The sequence below is a fragment of the Callospermophilus lateralis genome, chromosome 17 (assembly GCF_048772815.1).
Source record: "Callospermophilus lateralis isolate mCalLat2 chromosome 17, mCalLat2.hap1, whole genome shotgun sequence".
Lineage (NCBI taxonomy): Eukaryota > Metazoa > Chordata > Mammalia > Rodentia > Sciuridae > Callospermophilus > Callospermophilus lateralis.
Window position 1 is genome coordinate 23941788 of NC_135321.1, and position 13055 is coordinate 23954842.

Genomic DNA, 13055 nt, shown 5'->3' on the forward strand with positions numbered 1-13055 from the left:
TTTTGACTTCAACTTCAGTACTTCTTGCACTACACCATATTGATTTTCCTTCCTGTGTGACGGCTCCTGATAATACCGCAGGTAGGTTTAGATCTTCCAGTTGCTTCCATCAAAAGTTGTTTTTCCATGGCTCGATTCCTCAGAGCCTCACAAGAAATGATTTGACATTGGGATAGTTGTCCTGTTGGAATTAACAGGAGCCTGAGCCTTAATACAGTTAAGGCATCAGGAGCCCAGAGTTTTCCGGCTTTTAGACTCTGCCACGTGGCTGGGCGGTTGCCGGGGAGACGCGGAGACACGAGCCACGCCCGTAGACTACATTTCCCAGAAGCCGGCGCGCCGCGCGCCAAGGACCGCCCGCCGGCGCGCGCCCGGCTGTTCGGTACCTCGCCGCGTTCTCGGCCGCTTCCCTCTTCTCTCCCCCGCCCCCCGGCCTCCTCACCGACGCGGCCGTGGTTGGAGGCTTAGTCGGAGCCCATTCACAGCCGGAGCCCGGCCCGGAGCCGCAAAGACGTGGACACATGGAGGCCTGAGCGGTGGTGCGCCACCCGTGCTGCGGCGGGACCGCGCTTCTCTGACGCCCTCTTGCAGCCCGCCCTCCGTCCGTGGGCTTGGAAGCGGAGCTCCTGCAGACTGAGACAGGTGGGCTGTGGCGCCGCCCCCGGCAGCGCGGACCCCGCAGCTCGGCCCCCGCCTCTTGTCAGAGCGGGTTCCGGACACCTCTCCTTCCAGGCCCGCGTCGGGCGGTGAGTGGCAGCTCCGCCACCCCAGGGAGAAGGGACATTCGTCTGCTGGAGGGTACTGGGCCACCCCCAGGGCTGTGCCGAGCCGCGGGAGCGGGGCCTGGCTTCCGCCTCCCCAGCGGGCCCGAGGGGGTGTGTGAGGCGAGAGTGTGAGGGGCCTCGGTCCGTCTGGGCTGGGAATTGGGGACACCGCAGGGCAGCTCGATGCTTCCGGAGATGGGGTGATGTTGGCTGACAAATGGGCGTGTGATGGGCAGGGTGAGCAGTAGTGTGTGTGTGTGTGTGTGTGTGGGTGTGTGTTTGACACATACATTTTTATTGAGATATAATAAAAATTCGCCCTTTAAAAGTATAACTAAAGTACAGCTTGGTGGCTTTTGGCAGATTCCCATAGTTGTACAACCTTACCACTAATTCCAGGACATTTTTCCTCACCCCCTAAGAAGCCCCAACCTATTAGCAGCCACTCATCTCTCCGCCCCCTCCACTCTCAGTCTTTTCTGTCTCAGTGTGTTTGTCTGAGAAGTTGTTGTTATTTGTATCAGGGTTTGAACCCAAGACGCTTAACCACTGGGCCACAAACCCAATCCTTTTTATTATTTTTATTTTGAGATGGGGTCTCGTTAAGTTCCTTGGGGCCTCGCTAAATGCTGAGGCTGGCTTTGAGCCCGAGAACCTCCTGCCTCGGCCTCCCAAACTGTTGGGAGGCCAGGGGCACCGTGCCGGCAGCAATTTTTTTTTTTTAATATTTATTTTTCAGTTGTACTTGGACACAGTATCTTTGTTTTATTTATTTATTTTTATGTGGTGCTGAAGATCAAACCCAGGGCCTCGCACATTCTAGGCGAGCACTCTACCGCTGAGCCACAACCCTAGCACGATCAATTGTGTTTTAATTGAAGGGTAAAAAGGTAGGTGTTTGTTGAAAGGGGGCGGCAATGGTGGGATTTGAGGCTACTGGGGTGATAAAGCTAATCAAAGTACTGCAAAGGGTGGTACAGCAATACGGCTAGCATGGGAGCCCCGGAAAGATTGACTAGGGGCAGATGGAGTGGGAATCTTTGAAAGGGGATAGTGGAGATTGGTCAAAGGTCCTGTGGAGAGAAAGAGGTGGGCTGTAAGATATGAAAACAGGGGTGGAGACAGTGGAGAGGAGTGTAATTTTGCCCGAGAAACCCAGGTGCTTGGGCTCTGGAGAATTGTAGGTGGAAGGAAGAAATTCTATAGAATCAGGTGAATGGCTGCTGAAGATGAAATTTAAGAATCTATGGATTTCTAGAATGATTATCCTGCTTTGGAGTTTTTTTAATTTTAATTTTTAGTTTTTAATAGACCTTTATTTTTTTAATTTATATGTGGTGCTGAGAATCGAACTTAGTGCCTCACACATGATAGGAAAGTGCACTACCGCTGAGCTACCGCCCCAGCCCCTGCTTTGGAGTTTTTATCTTGGCTAATCCTCTTGGCAACTCAGAGATAGTCTGAGTAAGTATGAATATTCCCATTGTGCAGTTGAAGAACCAATTTTTTAGAGGTGACTTGCTTATGCTTATAAGATTACTAAATAGGGCAAATTGAGTTGAGATTAAGGAATACTTGATAAAACTATCAATGGAAAGTGATAGGGAATTGAGGTCAGGCAATGTTAATATGATGGCAATTCAGCTATTAAGAAGTCTGTATTGTTATGATAGGTCAAGGTTTGTTTTAGTACCTCTTAAATAAAGAAAAGTTCAGTTCAAATGGGTTGGAAGTGTAGCTCAGTGGTTTCAGAACTTGCTGAGCATGTATGAGGCCCTGAAAAAAGAAAAATATAAAAAACAAACAGTGAAATAATATATTACATTCCCATGTACCCATTCCCCAGCTCCCGCAGTGATTTATTCCTGCCAATTTAGTTTCAGCTATATTCCTATTCATTCCTATCCCCCAACTCCAAATTATTTTAAAGGGGATCTTAGGCATACCATCTCATCTGTAAATATTTCAGTATAAAATATTTATAGATCACACTCTCCTCTTAATATGCTCATAATATCCTTGTCATGCAAAATTTAATAATAAGTCTTAATATCATCTAGAAAGGTTCTTCTCCCTCCCTGTACTTGGGGTTGAACCCAGAGGTTTTCTAGCAGTGAATCATATCCACAGCCCTTTATATTTTTTGAGATAGGGTATTGTTAAGTTACCCAGGCTCTGGAACTTGTGATCCTTCTGCTTAGCCTCCCAAGTAACTGGGATTTCAGGTATATGCCAGTACACCCAGCAGGACTTTTTTTTTAAATGTGGTATCCATTTGATACAAGGGGGGAAAACAGTGCAAATACTTTTATGTTTGACTCTGAAGAATATAGTGTAACTGTCTCTTGATTTTTCCAGTAGATCCTGCTGTCCTAACTGTTCCATTTAAAAAAATAAAGTGGCTCATTCAGTGCAAAAAATGTTTGAAAACACATTTGCTAGCTCCCCGCTGCCCTGCCCATTTTCTTTCTTTCTTTTTTTTTTTTCTGGTATTGGGAATTGAACCCAGATGTGTTTTACCACTGAACTACTATCCCCAGACCTTTTTTAAATTTTTTATTTTGAGGCAGGGTCTTGCTGAGTTGCTGAGTCTGACCTTAAGTCTGTGATCCACCTGCCTCAGCCTCCCAAGTCACTAGGATTACAGGTGTTGCTGGCTTTTTACTGAATGGAATTTTGTGATGGCAGGAGAGAAATAGAAGTGAAATATATTGCAATATGCACAACTAACTCTTATTGTGCTCTAAATATTTGGACAATTTGATTATGCTTTGATAATTTTATATATTGTGAAAAGTCATTTACTGTGGGTTTAATAGTTTTCTATGGCTGATAATGTATCACCATACATTTAGTGCTTGAAATAATACAGATGTATTATTTTATACATCTATAGAAGTCCAAAATGAGTCTCAGTGGGTTAAAATCAGTGTGTCAACAAGACTTTGTTCCTTTCTGGAAGTTTCTAGGGGAGAATTCATTTCCTTGCCTCATCCAGCTTCTAGAGGCTGTCACTTTCCTTGGTTTATGTCCCCCTCTTTCTCCATCTTCTAAGACACCAGTGATGCATCTTTCTGATCATTTTTCTGTCAACACTTGTCTGATGACAGCTGGGGAAAATTTTTCTGCTTTTAAGGACCTAGGTGATGAGATTAGACCTATTTGGATACTCCAGGATAATCTTCCCATGTAAAAATCCTCTATTTAATCACACCTAAAAGGTCCCTTTGCAGGTAACAGTCATAGGTTCATAGATTAAGAAGTGGACAACTTTGGATTTGTTTTTCTGCCTACCACAATGTGTTTTGGAATAGTTTGCTGAGGCTTAAGAAAGTAGGAGGTTTTCTTTGCTTCTGCAAATGCAACAAGAATGCCATCTTTCACATATGATAGTGGATAATGGTTAGAGCTAGAGAAGACTGTTGCCTTTTAATTTTATGTCATGCTGAGAAGAAACCCAGGGCCTCATACATACTAGGCAAGTGCTCCCCCACTAAGCCACAACCGCAGCCCTAAACATATGGTTTTAATAGGGCATATTCATTGCTTGGAAGGTATTTACAGAATTGTCTTTTAGCATATCATCACACTACAGACTGATCACTAACAATTGAGGGTTAGGTGGAAGTTCCTCATTACATAGCTAAATGGTTTCTGAAATGTGGAAATTTCTTTTTGTACTTGAATTGAGGTCTGAAAAATACTATTGGAAGTATACTTTGATTTTGGAGAATGTATTTGCTGTATATTTGTGTGGGAATGGAGACCTCATTCTTGTTTTTATTTTTTATTTCTGGTACCATGTAGGGAATCCAGGGGCATTTGACCACTGAACCACATCCCTAGTCCTTTTTAATATTTTTATTTAGAGGCAGAGTTTCACTAAGTTGATAAAGCTGGCTTTGAACTTGGGTCCTCTTGCTTTAGCCTCCTGAGCTGCTGAGATTACAGGTGTATGCCATTGTGCCTGGCTTCTTGTTATTTATTTATTTATTTAATACAGAGACTGAGCCCGGGGGTGTTTAGCCATGGAGCCATATCTCTAGCCATATCTATTTTTGAGAATAGATTGTTTACAGCCTCGATAAATTGCAGAGGCTGACTTCAAACCTGCCATCCTCCTGCCTCAGTTTTCCAAGCTGCTGGGATTATAGGCATGTGCCTATAATTGTTTTTTTTTCTTTTAAATATTTTTAGTTGTAGATGGACACAATATCTTTAATTAATTAATTTATTTTTATGGTGCCAAGGATTGAACCCAGTTCCTCACATGTGCTAGGCAAGTGCTCTACTATTAAGCCATAAACCTAGTCCCTCTTATTTTAATTTTAGACACCATAGGAAGTATATAAAACAACTTAATGTTACTTATGATTCAAGCAATGTTGGTTGTTCTTGAAATGACTTCAAGAGGTTTTATACATAAGCAATGTGGTCTTCTGATTTTAGTTTGAATTCATTAAGAATTACTATCAAGTCTGCAGCAAAAACTCATTTCCACACTGTTATTATTATTATTTTTTTTCCACACACCTTGCAATTTACAGGGATTGTAAAATTTGTTAGGCTAAGTCTTTTTTGCTCCATAGGTTTTTTTTCACCACCATCGATTGTTACATATCTTAGCAGGTTCTGCTTTAGATTCTCCTGAGTTAATATTTTTTAAATTAGTTTTGAAAATATTCATGGTTGTAATCATTCCATATGGACTGTAACTTGAGTAACTTTTCACTGAAGGATTCAGATGTTAAAGATGTTTGTTTTTTCTGGACACATTTCTTTGGCTGCTGTAATCTAATACAATTTAACTCACTATTGATAAATGTCTTTGTTTACTTGATTAACAAATTAGCCATGTGGAAATGTGCTTTGGCTGTAGCCTCATAGTAATTTTTTATTTTTGGGAAGACATTCTGTTGTGATAATTTACCTTGTGTTACATTTTCCCATTCTCCTGGTCATTGCTCTCATGTGTTGAGAGTGAGTTGTGTGGTTGGGCAACTCAGGATATTGTGACAGACGCTTAGTCGGCTAATGTTTCCTATGTAGTATTCTTTAGCACAGCTATGGTGCTGGATGTCTAATTAGATTAAGAAAGCTATACTTAACTGTAAGTTGAACGTATGGCATCAGAGTTTACTTTTTTTTGTGTTGACATGATTATACTCACTAATAAAAAATAATCTTAGTATGGCAATATGCATGACACTTGAAATACTGTTGAGTTGTTGTTATTACAGTTATTTTTGCTGTACTGGGGATTGAACCCAGGCCTTGCACATACTAGGCAAGTGCTCCACCACTGAGCTATACCCCGAGCACCTTTCTAAAATTTTGAGACAAGGGTCTTGCCAAATTGCCAAGGCTGGCCTCAAATTTTCAATTATTCTGCCTTGACCTCCTGAGTGCTGGGATTATAGGCATGTACCACCATGCCTGGCTAATATTGTTGAGTTGTAACTTGTCATGGAGAAGTGTGGTCTGCTGAGTAGTGGTATAAAGAACTGAGGATGCCACACATAGTCTCTGTAACAACTCCTCATCTCTGCTGTCACATCAGAAATACAGCTACAGACAGTATGTAAACAAAGGAGCATGGTTGTGTTATATGACTTTCTAGATGGACACAGAAATTTTAATCTCATATAATTCTACTTGTCACAAAATATTATTATTTTTTCCCCCCTCAGCCATTTAAAAATATAAAAATCAGTCTTTGGGCAGCAGGCTCGATTTAGTCCTTGGGTCATCATTTGCTGACCCATGATCTAGGCAGTAAGAATAACAGTACCACCTCCTGGATTGAGGTGAAGGATGGATCAGAAGGTGTGTGTGTGAGACAATGGGAGTAGTCCTTGGGGGACTTAGTAGGTGCTATATAATGTTTTTTATTATTACTGTTGGTGTTTTTATTATTCTCTCTAAGGATATTACTTTTAGGTTTTGATTTTGTCTTAGAATCTTGTTTTCTATGATTCCGTTTTTCAGTTTGTTTTGGCTTCTGTATTTCATGTTGGAGGCTTTCATTACAAATTAATGATTTTGCCTGTCTTTTCTTGAGATTGAGATGCCCCGCCCCCAGCCTCCAGCCCCGCCTCCCATATTGGTTGGAAGCTTTTTGTTAAGTGGATTTTGTTGAGTGGTGGGCATTGCCATAAGGTGGTAAGCAGTGTTTTAAGTATGGGAGGGAGGAATCCTAAATGTCCTTGGGACCCATTCAGTTTCTCTTGAGAAGAATCCTCCAATCTCTTGCCTCAGAGCATGGGAAACCCACTGTGTAACTGTGTAGTCAATTGAGGTTATCTTCATTCTTGTAGTTTCATCCTCCACCTCATTACCTTCCCAATCTTGGCCCTGGAGTCCCAGATCCTTCTAGCCAGCTTCGTTCAGAAAGCGCACTTAACAGCTGCTCCTGGGGATGGGGACACTGCCCCCTGCACCTTGCCTCTTTTCTCTGGTGCTTTGACTTGCTCTGTAGCCTTCTCAGGATTCCACGTGGTGATCTACTTGCTTGTTACTGTCCCTCTTTGCAAGCACTTAGGTTGGGGCCTCCTCAACTTTGTGGGTTTGGTTACACTCTTCTGTCACCTTTCCATCTTCCACACCTCCCCTGATTACATATATATGTTTTTTCTTTTCAGTGCTAAATATTGAATCTAGGACCTTAGGCATGCTAAGCAAGCATTCTGCCCCTGAGCTAAATACCTAGGCCCTGATCTTATTTTTGTGGCATGTCTTTTAATTTTCACTGTTTTCATTTATTGGTGTGGCATACCCAACTGTACTTATTATAGCACTTAAAACATAGCAGCCTTTCAGAGAGTATTCTATTACTTGATGAACTTAGGATGCCTGTGGCATTCAACATGTCCCGTGGCTAGTGACCATTGGCCATTACTTTGGTTTCCTATTTCAACTTAGAGATTTCTCCTTAACCCTTTAAATTCCAAGTTTTCAATTCTGTGAACATAATATTCAAATATTATTTCAAAGTTATAAATGGTATATTGGTTGCTCCATTTAAGTTTGTTTGTTTGTTTAGTACCAGGGAGTGAACTCAGCCACTGGACCACTGAGCCATATCCCCAGCCCTATTTTGTATTTTATTTAGAGACAGGGTCTCACTAAGTTGCTTAGTGCCTCGCCATTGCTGAGGCCTTTGAACTTGCAGTTCTCTGGTCTCAGCCTCCTGAGTCACTGGGATTACAGGTGTGTACCACTGCATCTGGCTCCATTTAAGTTTTTATAGGTGTTCCACATCTGGGACCTTGGGACAAAATGGGTTAAAGTCTTTTGAGCATAAATTGGGCATATACATATTGTTTCTTTTTTAGGAGACAGGAAAATTGTTTTGGGATATTTTGGAATATTTGATGGTTTCTTTATGGAGCAAATATAGCTTTTGATTTATGTTTTCTCAAACTAGAATGGGACAAAGTGCACTATGGTGTTGTTTACTTATTTTGAAGATGTTAGGACAGAATTTGGCTATTATGGATTTTCATATTCACTAATGTTTATTTCCCATTAAGGCATATTGGGTTAGGAGATAGTGAATCGCTACACAAAAAAGAAGAGATTTAATTTTATATTTATAGTAAATATTTCACAAATTACATACAACACATTGAGCATACCATCTCTTGCTTCACTGTATAGTTTTGGCCCATGATGGTAAAATTGACTTGGGAAAGTAACTGATCTGAAAAGTTTGATAAGGGTTAGACAGCCAGACAAGGCATATAGGAAGGGTAGTTAAATTCTAAATGAGTAGTGAAGTGAGTGCTCTAGGATTACAGAGGGAAAAAGAGGATCATGCTGTGAGGAAGTGAGCAGGGTTGAAGGTGTGTGGAACAGGTGCAGGGCTGTTGAAAGACACACCTGAGTGGCAGGAGGAGAGGTGTGGATGAACACCATAGACACTAATAACACAACTTTACCTTTGTTATGACACTTACTTGCAAATTAAGGTTTACAGAGTGCTTGTATCAAAAATCACTTTTTAAAAAAATGGAGGTGCCTGTGCCTTACCTTGCCATTATGAATTTTGGCTCCAAGAATTTGTAATTTTAACCCCATGCTCCTCAGTTATTTCTGCACATATCTAAGTTTTAGTACCACAGGTTTGGAGATTATAGAATGTCAGTATTTAGTCTTTCTAGTAATGAAGAATTTATTCATTGAATGTTTTTGAGCTGGTTAATGAAATGCTGAAAGTAGTGATTTTGCTAATATTAAAAATAAATTATATTTGATCGTTTATTTGACTACACTTTCTCTGTGCCAGGTCCTTTATTAAGTGCTTGCACACATCATTTTGCTTGATTCTCAGAAAATCTTATGAGCCGTAAGTGTGGATATTTTTTTCTTGTTATACTATGGGATTTTATAAGTGTTAAAATGGATATTCAAACTTGAGCTATATAGATTTAGCGTGGTCTATCTCATACTAAAACCTTTGGTCTCACTTGCTATGCTGGATTGAATTTTCTGTTTTATAAGGATTAATTTAGTGGTGGAATGTAGAAAGTGAGTTAAAAATTGAGAGATTGGAAGCAAAGAAATCAGGATACTGTTGTACTAAATCATGTGAGATTATAGAAACACATTGAGCATACCATCTCTTGCTGGCATGGGCTACATGGAGGTAGTAGATTATAAAGGAAGAGCTGGATTTAGCCATGTCTTCATAAAAATCAACTCAAAATAGATTGAAGATCTAGAAGTTAGATCAGAAACTATGTAACTCCTAGAGGAAGACATAGGGTCAACACTCTAGTATATAGGCACAGACAGTAGCTTTCTCAGTTGTAGATGTTGTAGAAGAACCTACAGGACTTGATGATGTCATTGGAGAGTCAGCCTAGTAAAGTGGTAAAGACCAAGGACTCTGGAATTAGATTGCTTGGGTTCAAATCCTGGCTTGGCCATCATCCCAGGATCTCTGGGACTCTGGTCAAATTACTTATGTCCCCTGTGCTTTAGTTTCCTCATTTCTAAATTGAGATAATAGTACCCACCTCTTAGGATTGATCCAAGAACTAAATGAGTCAATAATTGTAAAGCACTAAACTAGTTTCTGGCATATAGACTAGAAATAAGAAATGTAAACAAATTGATTAAACAAAAGTGCCATTACACATACTGTTCCCTTTGTCTCAGATTTTCTATATTCCCATGGCTGCTTTATTTTTCTCTTTCCACATTTTTTATTGGTGCATTATGGTTGTACATAATGATGGAATATGTTGTTATATATATGTACATGCACACAATATAACAATATGCTTTGGCCAATATCACTCCCTAGCCCTTCTCCCCCCTCCTTTCCTCCTGTCCCCTGATCCCTTTCCTCTACTGATCTCCCTTTGATTTTTAATCCCCTATCTTTCTTTTCCTTTTTCCTCTGTAGCATCCACATAGGAGAGACAACATATGACCCTTTCTTTATGGATGAGTAAAACTCTATGGTGTATATATTCACTTATCCATTAATGGATACCTAGGTTGGTTACATAGTTTAGCTATTGTGAATTGTGCTGCCATAAACATGGGCATGCATGTGCCACTGTAGTATGATGACTTTAATTCTTCAGGATAAATACCAAGGACTCTTATAGATGGGTCATATAGTGGCTCCATTCCTGGTCTTTTGAGGAACCTCCATACTGATCTCCATAAAGGTTGTACTAATTTTACAGTCCTACCAAGAGTGTAAAAGAGTTCCTTTTTCTTCACATCCTCTCATTATTCATTATTATTTCTATTCTTTTTTATTATTATATTCTTGATGACTGATAATCTGACTGGTGAGGTGAAATCTCATTGTAGTTTTTTATTTTTTAATTTTTTAGTTTTTGGCGGACACAACATCTTTGTTTGTATGTGGTGCTGAGGATCGAACCTGGGCCGCACGCATGCCAGGCAATCGCGCTACCGCTTGAGCCACATCCCCAGCCCTCATTGTAGTTTTGATTTGCATTTCCCTAATTGCTAGTGATGTTGAACATTTTTTACATGTATTTATTGACTAATTGTATTTCTTCTTTTGGGAAGTGTCTGTTAATTCATTTGTCCATTTATTATTTGAGTTTTTTTGGTATTAAGTTTTTTTTTTTTTTTTTGAGCTCTCTATGTATTCTGGATATTAATCCTCTGTAAAAAGAGTAGTTAGCAAAGACTTTCTCCCATTTTGTATGTTCTCTCTTCACATTCCTGATTGTTTCCTTTGCTGCGCAGAGGCTTTTTAACTTGATGCCATCCCATTTATTAACTCTCAGCATTATTTCCTAAACTTTAGAGGTCCTGTTGAAAAAGTTGTTGCCAGTGCCTATATGCTTGGAGTGGTAACCCTGTGTTTTCTTCTAGAAATTGCATAGTTTATGGGTCTAACTCCTAGGTCTTTGATCCATTTTGAGTTGGTTTTTGTGTGGAGTGAGAGATAAGGATCTAGTTTCATTCTTCTACATATGAGAACCAAATTTCCCTGCACCATTTGTTAAAAATGTTGTGTTTTTTTCAATGCATAGTTTTGGCACTTTTGTCAAGGATCAGATGACTGTATAGGTGTGGGTTTGTCTCTGTGTCTTCTATTCCCTACCATTGGTCTATGTGTCTGTTTTTATGCCAGAATCATACAGTTTTCTGTTACAATAGCTCTGAAGTATAATTTGAAGTCAGGTACTATGATGTCCCCAGCATTGCTTTTTTGGCTTAGAATTGTTTTGGCTATTCTGGGTCTTTTATTCTTCCAAATGAATTTTATGACTATTTGTTCTAGTTTTGTGAAGAATGTCATTGGTATTTTTGGGTTGGGAGGAGGTACCAGGGATTGAACCTGGGGATACTTAACCAACTGAACCACATCTCCATCCCTTTTGATTTTTAAATTTTGAGACAAGGTTAAGTGTGACTGAGTTACTGAGGCAGGCTTTGAACTTGCAATCTTGCTGCCTTAGCCTCCTGAGCTGCTGGGATTACAGGTGTTGTCCACTGTGCCCAGTGATCCATATCTCCTGTATATAAACAACTCCATTGCAGCACTGTATTTTAGTAATTTATTGGCATATTGTTTTTTCCATTAGGATTTTAGTTTATTAATGGCAGAAGCCCAGTTTTATTCATTGTTGTGTTTTTAGTAATCATCCTAACACCTTGAATTTATAGTACATATGTAATAGGTATTTGTGGAAGAGCACTTGGTTTTGTGAGTGAGATTACATGAACCAAGAATGCTGATAACATTGATAGACATAGTGACTTTTCAAATGGTTTTGTATTTTGGGGGACAAAAAATAAAGTCTATTTTAAGATTTAATATGATATAATGACATCAAATTGTAATATCAAGCAAGATTTATGGTTGAGTTTTGACTAAGAAGTGAAGATTGAACAAATAGTAGTAGGATCACTCATATAGAGATGGTAACACAAGCCAGGAGTACATTCATATTCTTCTTGAAGGATAAGAAAGCATACTCCACTTAACTATTGCTTTTTAACTTTATAACATGTTTATTGTTGGAAAAAAATCAAGCAGTACTGGACATAAAGTGAAGGCCTCTCCCCCAGGTTGCAGCCCCATTTTTCAGAGGTAAGTGGTCTTGAAATGTTGCTTATGCCTCCTGTGAGTGATCTATAAGCATCCTATATGAACTGCATGTTTATCAACTCACAGTGGATCAAGGACCACTTTGAGTACACCAGAGACCCTGTGCCTACTATAAGAAAAAGTAGGCTCAAATCTCCATCATGTTGACTTGGGAACTGAATTCCTCAAAAAACAAACAAACAAACAAACAAAAAAACTCCTAATGTGCAAGAAGTAAAATCATAAATCAATAAATGAAATGGTTTCAAACTAAAAAGCTTCTTTATAACAAATGAAACAATCAAGAATGTGAAGAGAGAGCCTACAGAATGAGAGAAGATCTTTGCCACCTGTACCTCAGATAGAGCATTAATCTCTAGGATATATAAAGAACTCAAAAACCTTAACAGCAAAAAACAAATAACCCAATCAATAAATGGGCTAAGGAACTGAACAGACACTTCACAGAAGAAGAAATGTAATTGATCAACAAACATGAAAAAATGTTCAACAATTAGAGAAATGCAAATCAAAACTAAGATTTCATCTCACTCCAGTCAGAATGGCAATTATCAAGAATATAAGCAACAATAAATGTTGGAGAGGATGTGGGGGGAAAAATGTAGACTTGCATATTGCTTGTGGGACAGCAAATTGGTGTAGCATTCTGAAAAGCAATATGGAGATTCTTAGAAAGCTTG

General features: G+C 39.6%; 1 protein-coding gene across 2 annotated transcripts in view; it reads left to right on the plus strand.

The window, feature by feature from the left end:
- The first annotated feature begins 369 nt into the window (after nt 1-369).
- Dym (dymeclin) overlaps nt 370-13055 on the plus strand; it is a 354439-nt gene continuing 341753 nt past the window's right edge. Inside the window, exon 1 of one of the 2 annotated variants that reach the window (XM_076836810.2) lies at nt 370-642. The gene's annotated coding sequence lies outside the window, so the exon portion shown is untranslated. The other variant, XM_076836811.2, reaches the window with a different exon arrangement.